The sequence below is a fragment of the Coturnix japonica genome, chromosome 1, assembly GCF_001577835.2.
Source record: "Coturnix japonica isolate 7356 chromosome 1, Coturnix japonica 2.1, whole genome shotgun sequence".
NCBI classification, from domain to species: Eukaryota; Metazoa; Chordata; class Aves; order Galliformes; family Phasianidae; genus Coturnix; species Coturnix japonica.
This window is the reverse complement of record NC_029516.1, coordinates 149,796,966-149,808,361: the sequence shown is the minus strand read 5'-3', so window position 1 is coordinate 149,808,361 and position 11,396 is coordinate 149,796,966.

Here is an 11,396-nt window from a genome sequence, read left to right as displayed (position 1 = left end):
ACTCCTTCCATCACAGCAACGATACTCTATGAGTCACTCGTAATTCCAATGGATTTTAATAAAAACTTCCAAAATATCTTAAAATAAGGGAAAAAAAAAAAAAAGCCTCCAAAGCCCCCAAAGGTTTCCCCTTTTTGTACTTCACAGGAGACCTTCTCTGCCTTTCCCTTTTCATTTCCCATCCACTCTTCCCCTGCAGGGTTATGCCAAGGTAGCTGCGAGGACGCCCAAGCTGACATACTCTGTTTGCATTCTTCAGCCTATTTGGGTTGGCCTCTCTTCTGTGTATGGGCTTGGCGATGTGAAAAAGTGACCTTGTGGCAAACTTGGGTGTGACCTTCTGAATCAACAACAGCTCCCAGTGTGACAGCCAGGGTTCCTACTCTTATTCCATGGAAAATGTGAGGCAGCTTATCCCATTTCCACCAACAAATAAACTGTTTTATGTTTATCTTACAGTAGGAGTATGTGTTTATAGTGTTATCACAGCGTGGCTAACGCCATGGTATTGCCACATCTTGTCTGCCTTCCTGATAGGTCGTTGCAGAAGCTTTATGTGTGTGCCCTGGCTTTGCTGATGGTGTTATTCCTGCACAGAGCCAGATCTTTGCCTTCCACCTTGGCGTTCCTTCTACCGTAGAACCACAACAGTAACACACATTCCTGCCACTTCCATGGTTCCCATGGTTCCCACTCCTTTAGATCTGAAGAGGGGAAATGGTTTCAAACTGAAAAAGGGGATGTCTGGACTGGATATAAGGAAGAAGTTATTTAAATTAAGGATAGTGATGCACTGGCATAGGTTGCTCAAAGAGGTAGTGGATGCCCTGTCTCTGGAGACATTCAAGGTCAGGCTGGATGGTGCTCTAAGCAACCTGCTCTAACTGGATGTCCTTGTTTTTTTGCATTTGGGCTATATGGACTTTAAAGGTTCCTTTCAGCTCAAATGATTCTATGATTCTGTTTTCCTCAGCATTTCAGCACAACCTGAGGCTATGGTGCAACTCAAAATAGATAAGCAGTGGAAGAAGGTAATCCTCCATTTATGCCGCCAGCTGCCAAACCATCTCATAGCTCCACAGCTCTGCATTGGTGGCACTGGGTATTTCAACAGCTCCTTGGGTTGGGTGAGTCTGGTGTTTGAGGTGTCAGAGAGACTGTCCAAGCCTGGAAAGATATTATGGGGAAGAGAGAGGGAGATGTACATTTCTGACTGAGCAGGACAATAGAGGATGTCCCACGTTGTGCCATATTTGCAGTGACTTTCCAAAATGAATAGACTTTCATCTATAAACAAAGAGAAACTTCATTTTTCCTCTGCTATTTGAAGTATTAAGTGGCATACGTATCTATATGAAGAACAGTTACAGTTTTGTTTTTATTCTTTCTGAGGCTCTGGTAATTCAGACAGCCTGAGGTCAGCACACAGGTGCTGTGGTGGGCTGGTGCACATGGGTATGCACACAAACAGTTGCTTTGACTGCTCCTTCCCACTCTCCAATCTGCCTCCATACGCACACTGCTGCACTCCTGGGCTGAGCTGAGCAGCTGCGATGCGGCAGCTGTAGCACACACCTGCCCTTTGTCTGCAGCCCTGCTCCGTTACATGCCTCAAACTTTGCGAAATAGAGTAGCTATGATGTAATATAAATACATTTATTTCCTCTACCCGCTGTTGTGGATCAATCAGCAGCTTGAAACAGCAGGAGGGAAATGAAGTGTCAATGCAGAGGAAAAAAAATGCTGAAGGTGTAATTAACCAACTAAGCACCATTGGGACACACTGTCCCACTCAGTGGGCTTCCAGCTGCTTTGGGCCATAACCAAATCTATTAATAGACCGTGTTGAACAAGGCTACTCACACTTTGGAGCTCTTGTTCCTTGCCTGTAATTTCAATATGCATTTGGATATTTCTGAAGCCAAGTCTTCAGAAAGAAGATGAAAAGCCTGACTGATCCCTTCAGAGGAAATCCCACGCTTCATACCACACTCAAACTTGAAGACAGAAATAGTGCTGAGACATGAAACTGAGCCCTAGTATAGACAAACAGCTGTCCATAGAGCATCTGCCTTGCTGCAGGCTTGATGATGGACGTAAGGGACAAAATGTGGGTCTGAAGGGGCAAAATTCGGCCTGTTGTCACTATAGAAAAAGACCTGCTGCATTCCTGCAGCTGATCTAAAAGTATCCTACACCCTGAGGACAGGCATATGTCCATGTTACTTCCCAAACCATCTGTAGCGTTCTTGTTTCAGGATCCTCCTCCTGCAAAGCAGCATGCACACGTACATGAGAAACCATCCCTGTGACCCTCTTTTTATGAGGGCTGGAAGTGATAGGAAAAGAGGGAATGGTTTTAAACTGAGACAGGGGAGGTTTAGGTTAGATAGGAGGATTAGATTAGTTAGATTTAGGAGGCAGTTTTTTACTCAGAGGGTGGTGATGCACTGGAACAGGTTGCCCAAGGAGGTTGTGGATGCCCCATCCCTGGAGGCATTCAAGGCCAGGCTGGATGTGGCTCTGGGCAGCCTGGTCTGGTGGTTGGTGACCTTGCACATAGCAGGGGGTTGAAATTGGATAATCATTGGGTTCCTTTTAAACCCAGGCCATTCTATGATTCCATGATTCTATGATTCCATGATTCTATGATGACTGTCTATAGCCCTACAGCAACAACCAGATAATTCCAAACATTTAAAAGTAAAGGTGATGATTTCTATCTGTCCCCATAGAGTCACAGTAGCGGGCAAATGTGTCAGATCAGACGTTCAGCAGGCTCAGAGAAGACAGATAGCTCCACGTATCAGGGCACTGTGGACCCATTACTCCATGAAGATATCTGTGACACCCTTGGACTGCTCATGTCCCTTTCCCCTACCAAAGACTGATCTGTGGCTGAAATCAGAAGTGAGTACAGTGACTCTGTGATTAATTCACATCTTGCCTGGGACCGAGGAAGTGATTTATGGTCCCTGAGGGAAGTGGTTGTTTTCTGAAGGACACGGCCCTGGAAAATTGAAGGCTGGTGAAAGCCTGCAGCGTCACCTGAAACTTGGGAGGTGAAACCATGATTGGTGGGAAAAAGCAGCAGCTCTGCAGAAGAGAAATGCTCATGGGAGAGGGTGTACCAGGAGAGCTGCGGAGGAAGTGTGTGAGGGAGCAGCTGCAGAAACAGGCTGTAGGGAGGTGGCAAACACTTTGGGAATGAGCCCTGGAAAAGAGAAACAGGGAAAGAGGAAAAAATGCAGTGACAGGAGTAGAGATTAAACGAGGGCTGCCAATGGAAGCAGCCTGAGGATGAGCAGCATAGGGATGGGAGCACTTGGAGGTGGTGCTATCCAGGTGCTTCAGTCACTGTGGGTTCAGACAATGTGAGAACCTGAGCAAAGCCACTGGAGCTGCATGGGAAGCCTCTCCAAGCTCACCTCTCCTGGTGGGACTGTCAGCTACACCACCAGATTACTTAACCCAGGAACAGGGTCACCCTTGTGGTAGACATGTATTGGAAGTCCTGTAGGAAGCTCCTTTGGTTGTCAGTGGAGCAACAGAGCAAGCAGCCTGCAATGACTCGGCCCACTTAAGGGCAGAGCTGCCTTCCCCAAGCATGTACCTCCTTGCTCTGACAACAGGAAGACCATAAAGCTGAGACAGCCTTAACTTAGGAATCTCAGCCAAAAGCTAGAGAGGATAAATCTGGATATTTGAATAGGTGGAGGATATATATGGAAAAGTTGGCACTGCACAGCATAGTCAAGGAGTGCCATAGTGAGAGCAGGTGAGTCATCTCAGGAGGCACCAGAGATGACTGTACAGTCATATATGCAATCAGCATCACTTATTGCACAATTAGAAGGGCACACAATGTGCTAGCCAGCGTGTTGGCTGTGGCTCCCCATATTATACACTTCAATTCAACTGTCTTGATACAGCTATCTTTTGCTATTAGTTATAAGGTAATGCTAGTGGGAAGTAGGGAATGACAAAATACTGCTGGAAAGCAATCAAGCTGTTAAACAAGCACTTAAATGCACATGTTAGTATTTCCCTTAGTGTGTTAATTCTATTTTACAATTTAGAAATAAACATACAGGTTTCGAGGAATACAAATAAACCAACGTCCAGAATTTTATTCATAAGATCTATCCAAAAAAATTCAACTATACTTAATATTTGTATACATTTCAGCAACTTCTTAGCTGTTGAAAACTTGTTTATTGCTAGTTTCCAGGGGTAAACATACTATTTTGGCACTGTCTGTTGAGGTTTTATGTTAAATTTGACACAGATGTTCTGTAGTCATTTTGAAGAGTAAAAATATTTCTGAAGGCAGTAATAAGGCCCAGTGAAAAATTAATTGCAATCAAGTCAAGACTGGATTTAAAGGAAAGGTTTCCAACCTCTCCTCTCCTCTCCTCTCCTCTCCTCTCCTCTCCTCTCCTCTCCTCTCCTCTCTCTCCTCTCCTCTCCTCTCCTCTCCTCTCCTCCCTCTCCTCTTCTCCTCTCCCTCTCCTCTCCTCTCCTTCTCCTCTCTCTCCTCTCCTCTCCTCTCCTCTCCTCTCCTCTCCTCTCCTCCTGTCCAACCTTCTCCCCACTCCTTTACTTCATTTTTCAGTTGTTGGGATACTGCATGTTAAAAGGAACATCCAGCTCCACATGATCTGGCTCACGGGACACACAGATCCTTTATATTTAAAACAAAACACTAACAGTGTTTCAATGGAGAGCATCATGGGTAAATGTCTTCTGTCATGACCTGTATTAATGGTACTAATATCCAGCTGTTAGCAGACTCCTCTTCCAATGAATGTTTTCTTTAAATGTATATTACAAATTTATTTTCACAGTGGCTTTCTTCTCTTTAACAAGATGTGACATATTGGCTCTGGTGTAGCACCTAATTGTTTGTATAAAGCTTTGAAACGTTTTTTTCTTCTGAATGCTGCTATGTAAGTACTGCATACATTGAATTGTACTGTTTTATTGTGCAACTAAAAGGTTTCCTGTTTTATGCTGTAATACAATTTGTTATTTTTCCAGCGCACACATTAGCCTGCATTCAGCTTCTGCACAAGGTAGAAGAACTCAAATTAAATTTACAAGCACACCTGAGCAAAGCTAGTTAGTTCTGGCCAGATCATGTTTCCATGATTAAATAATGCTGGCTATTATAACACATTGCAAGAAAATGCAGCTATAAATCCCTGTATGATTTTCCAATGCTTCATTGTGCCATAGAAATTCTACTAGACATTCCCCTAAGCAACAGGCTAGATGTGACTGAGCCACCCTGAGCAGATGTGTTAGCTGCTACATCTGATCAGATAAGAGTAGCAGTGCTGTACCCCTGTGAGTTTTCCCCTTAAGGTCCTTATGGTCCACAAAAACCAAACTGATCTTTGCTGCACTCCACTGCAGAGTTTATTAACTGAGGAAATTGGCTCTCCGAAAGATTTAGCAAATTGCTCAATGCCAGAGAGCAGATCTGCAGCAAGGAGAAAGAGCTAAGTGACTGTGCAGTAACCTTCAGTTACTGACATTTAATGTGTAACATTAACATTTAACGCAGTGTGCTGAAGGCAATGAAGTTCTGGGTAGTCACCCTGCCAGAAGTAGATGGGCACTGATTTCGGAGAACAGCGCACTATGTGCTGATGGTGAGGCAAGCCCGTAGTTATCACAGTGCTCATTGCCACATAGTCTGGGGCACTTGCAAATGGATCCCTGAGATGGTGGAGCAAGGGACCATCTCCTGTTTTCCTGAACAGCTGCTTCAGGACAAGGGTGAGATAGCTGTGTCTCCACTACAAACCATGAGAGTGGTGAGTCTTGGTAGTGACAACTGCCCATCACTTAGGGGTCAGAGCTCAGGAGGTCATGGTCACACTGTTTTCATTTTGATGGTGATTATGGTGCCAGCAGCAAATGAGATGTTGGTGTGCACCCAGCTGTGAACTGAAGATGCTCAAAGCATGGCCAGGACACGTCTGATGCAATGGAGACTAAACTCTGTATGGAGTTCAAGGTTTTTACAGGTGGCTCTGCTGGTTTTGCATTTCTTTATGATTTCTCGTTTCCAGTCACTTTCAATGTTGCCAAAATATGACCATTTGGAGTAAAGTTATACAATCCAGGTGTTTGCCTCAAGCTGAATTATTTTAGATGGAGTGGGGAGGAGAATTTCATTTAGAACTGTTCCTTGTGGCCAAGGTTAAGTCTGAAGGCTTACATTTAAAAAACGCTGTTACTTACCCACTGAAGCTCTCCAGTTCTCTGTCAGTGAAAAGATTGGTGTGTGAGTGAAATGAAAACAGAGCAGCCAATGAATTAGCCTCTATGGAGACAACTCATATTGATGGCATGAGGGATGGATGACTTGAATGGGGTGAACTAGCACAGCATACCATAGTTGGAAGTAGGAAGATAGGCTGTACTGGAAGGGAATGAACTGCTGAGAATAGAGGAAGTTTATAGTGGCGTGAATACCAAGTGAAGCAGAAGAAGATTAGGACATGGGTAACCACTGAAAGGTTTTTGCATCCTAAAGAAAGCACATGTTTATTGGTGGTTTATTCATGTATCCCAAAGTCCTTTGCACTAGAAGGTCACTACTAAGATGATGATCACCTACTCAGTGCATTATTTTCCAGTATATTCCTAATTTATACCACAGTCTTTGAATCATGAAGTATTTTCCTTATGGGGTTTTCTACAGCATTGCCATTGAAATACAAGAGCTCCATAACTATTAGCTGGTTCCATTCTGCAGCACTTGTGATGAGATACGATGATAAGGACCACCTCCTTTGGCAAACAGGCAGCTATGTCAGTGCTGCAGCTCTTCAGTTTGAACCCACCAGGACTTGATTTTTCAGTACACTCACTCTGTGATATGATGCAGCATCTCTTTCCCTGACTCACTGGAGTCTGAGAGCTCAGCATTTTTTCACATCAAACCACTGGTCTTGCAAATCAGGCAAGAAAATAAGAAGACACCATTAAAAACCATCTGTGAAAAAGAGTGGCTGAAAGATCTCTTGCAGCACTTTGGAGCAAGAGAGGAGACAGTGTCCAATATATCTTCTTACTCTCTCACTGTACTACTCCTCATTCACTTCTAGCTTTTGTAAAAAGACAAAGTAGAGATCCCACCACAGAATGGGTCCAATTTGTGTGCTGAAGGAGGGAGCTGTGTGGAAAAAGGCCTTCTGGTCACACAGTTAAAACAGTCCACAAATGCTTGGGTAGAGAATTCAGGTAGGAAAGGCAATTTTAAGTCAGCATTTTCTAATGTTTGTTTTTGCTCTGCCAAGCTTGTTAGTACCCCTTCAAAGCAAGGTTCTGATTTTTTTGGAATGAAATGTATTTGCTCTAACTCTTTATAAGGAAATAGCCTGCTCTTTCTTACAAAATATTTTTGCCAGTGGTAGGGTGCCCTTCCTGTGACTTTCCTCCCTGACTTGGGCTGAGCATCTGAAGATGATAAATGCACATCAAACTCAGCATTTCTTCCACCACCTACCTGCTTGACTCGCGTTTCATTAGAATTTCAGCAATGTGCTGGTTCATGGCAGATAACCTCCTCTCCCTTTCTGAGCTGTGAGCATCTGTGTGTGTCTGTGTGTGTGTAAGGGTGAGGGAACGGGTACATTTCTCATCTCCTCAGCGTTTATTGCATTCCTCTTTCTCTCCCTCCTCTGCAGCAATAAATCAATGCTACTTGTTATTGTCTGCTCCTTGGGCAATGTCTCAGGGTAAGGGGAGAGAGAGTCTCTCATGGTTGTATTGTTGGATGTTTTATCTAAAGCTAAAATGCAAATAAAATCAAATCACAGCCTTGTTTTCACAGATTCTGAGAGGAAGGACCCTATCCTGGCCATCTCAGCTGGATCACACATCACAGCTGATGCTTTGTCTCACATAGACTCCATTTGCTGAGCCCGGCCTTAATCTGCCCACATAGGCAGGAGCAGGCAGCAAGGCAACATTTCTGCTTCCATCGTGGAAAGTTTAGGGCTTGTGGTGCTGCTGCCCAATTCCTGCATCCACAGGCTGGGGTGCTGGATGCCCTGTCCCCCTACACATGCTGAGATGTAACATTCTCCTACATATGCTGAGATATGCATGTGCTCCTTGAACTTCTGCAGTGGGTCAATAGCAAGCGAACCCCTAAAAATAGGTTGTGGATAGAGCAAAATATAGCCTGAGTATTGTTTACTCTGACAAGAGCAGAGGCACACACACTGCTGCCTGGAGAATCTGTAAATCAAGAGCAACATCACAGTGGGTCTGTGACTTGTAGCTACTCCCTGGAGAAGATCTGACCAGAAAACTCTTGTCTTCTGATTTGTTGCCTGCTCTCTCATCACAACACACTTCTTTGATCTACACAGACTTCCTGATTTTCTACAAGAATAATAAAAAAAGAAAGTCTCTCCCATATCCCTGACCCTATGTGCAGGCATTAGATGCTCCCTCTCTCCCTGAAGTGACAGGCTGGAGAAATGCTCAGAAGGGTAAACAAGTGTAGTGGAGGAACAAGCAAGCAAGGCAGATGGGAACCTTTTGGAATAGAGGCATTTAACTAATCCAAGCTCAGGAACTTGAAATAAATACCTGTCCCACCTGCTTGAGATACAAGCAGGTTTAAAGCCAGGGCTTCATCTGGGATTTGTTCAGCCTTAACCCCTTTCAATGTTAACTGGGGTAACTCATCTGGAAACCCTCATGCAGCAGCTACTGAAGGCTTTTTGCAGGCAGATTCTCAGGCTCTGAAATACAGAAAATGGCCCCCCAACACATTAGCATGTTTCTATTGTGGCTTCATAGACATATTTTACATTTTCTTTCTTCAGTGGGAAATGGGGAAGAGTTGGACCCCCCAAGCAAGAAAAGTAATTTATCAACACAGTTTGTCAGCAGCGGCACTGGTAAAAGCATGCACACACATGTGTCTCTTCTTTCTCTGTGTCTTCTTTAAAATTTGCCTATTTTTTTATTAAAATGGCTGCCTCGAGCTACTGACAAACAGTGCCTGAAACATGAGATGTGCTGAGCATGAAAAGAAAGCAAACAACAACTTCTGTGCAAGCTCCAATTCATTCTGCTGATCTGATTTTGACTATTTCCTAGTGAAAGACTTTCCCCATTTTCTTGCTCTTGTTTTTGAGGTCACAATCATTGGACATGATGCGATTTTCAGACCCTTCAGGGAAGATGACACCCTTGAACTGGGGCATCCCTTCTCTGCTTGGGGAACTGCTGTGCTGCTCACAGCACCAGCACATGCAGCAGAGAGGCAACCCTGGCATGTACAAACACTCCACCTCTTTCATGTGGCTTTCTGAGGCTCCCAGATGCATTTAAGGATAAATAAATAAAAAATACGACATGTAGGAAGGGGAAAGTTTTGTCTCCGTGTGCTTGTTTGCTCCCCCTTCCTAGATAAAGAAGGTCTCTTTAGACTTCAGGCAGTTGTCAGGGGATGGACACATTCAGATGAGAGGTAATGGCCTTAGGTTGCATCAGGGGAGGTTCAGTTTGGAGATCAGGAGAAGTTTACTCTCAGAAAGAGTGGAGATACACCAGCACAGGCTGCCCAGGGAAGTGATGGAGTCACCATCTCTGGAGGTGTTCAAGAATGGCGTGGATGTGGCACTGAGGGATGTGGTCAGTGGGTAAGGTGGAGATGGGCTGATGGTTGGACTAAATGATCTTAGTGGTCTTGTCCAACTTTACTGATTCTATGTTACAACAGACATCAGCTGGGTTTGCAAATACAACAGAGATTTAGGGGAAATCTCTGCTTCAAGTGTTCTCCTTGCCTTGCTGCAAGGCACAATGGAGGTGATGGAAAAGGAAGAGCTTAGTATAGAAATGGGGGAGGAGCATCTTGGGGACAACGAGAATTAGCTTGGGAGCAGCTGGATTATGAAGACAATACGACTGCTCCATGAAGCTGAGGTCCTCAGAGTTCTGGCCTGTCCTACTGGTGCACCTGGGGCTCCCTTGGGTTTCTACATCTTTAAAACTTGCCCTGTGTGGGGGACTGGTGATTTCTCTTCCTGCTGAGCTCTGTACAGCAATTCAGCTTATCTCTGACTAAAGGAACCCACTGAGACAAATAGCTCTTAAAGAGAGAATGAATTATCCTCAGTCTTCCTGTCTTTTCACATCTCATTTTTCCACAACTCTCTTATTCGTTGATTATAATTGCCCCTTAATTACTCGTATGATTTCAATTATATAACAAGAAGGCTGTACAGTAGCTGCCAAAAGTATCTGTTAGGTTCTTCTTTTTTGATGATTAATTGAGTTTAAATAATTCTACAACTCTGTTTTCCATAGTCCTGAGAGAGCAGCGAGTTCATTCAATGCACGGACTTTCTCTGCTTGTTATCTACTTAATTTGGGTGCAGGTTTACCAGTTTCCTCTATGGAGATTACTATTTAGATCTGATAACGCTGACCAAACATTCTTAATGTGGCCAGAAGGATTTCATCTCTTATGCAATTAAATACTGTAGGGATATCCAGTGGTGTGAATGCAGTCAACAGCCAAGAACAGACCATTCATCACTGTCACTAGCACTGTTTCTGCTTTATATACCAACTAGACACTGAACTGGAAGAAGTCCAAATATCCTTGTGGGGTTGAGATGAAGACAGGACCAGCCCTTCTCAAGGACTTTTATCATGTTCAAGACAGAGAGAGATCAGACCCTGGGTCATACTAAGAGAATGTGCTTGCATAAAGCAACAATTAAACAATGAGGATAAGTTCTAGGTGGAGGCTAAATGTTGTTTCTGAAAGAAAGCATGAATAATCCCATGTGAAGTTACTTCTATTTTTTTTCCTGTACAAAATAGAGACAACAGCAATGAATAATCTTGCTGGAGATCCTCCCATACGTCAGTAGGGAGCTGGTATGGAGCTTTCTTTCCAGAAACGTCACACTGGATTCAGATGATTTTCTCCAAAAAGCAGGCTGACAGTGATGAGTGATAGAGATATTCAAGACAGACAAGGCTATCCATAGCTCAGAATAAGGCAGCAGGTGCAATTAACAAACCCTGTGATTGAACCTATGGGGATTCCTTCCAGGATGGCAAGTTTTTAAATAAGGCGTGTAAAAGTGAGAATGTTTGAATCACCATATGAGGAATCTTATTCTGTGTTAGATATTTTATCCTTGTTTTGCATTCATGCTTTTTTTTCTTCTCTTTTTCTTTTAAGTAATGTATGTTCCCATTGCTTGGTAAACACTAAGTTAAATCTCTTAAGTACGGCATAGCTCTTTTAAACTAAGTTTTGATCTTTTTGTTAATGTTATCCAGAAGCCTAAGAGGTACTAGAAGATACACAGCATAGGAGTCTGATTTGAACAGTCATGTAG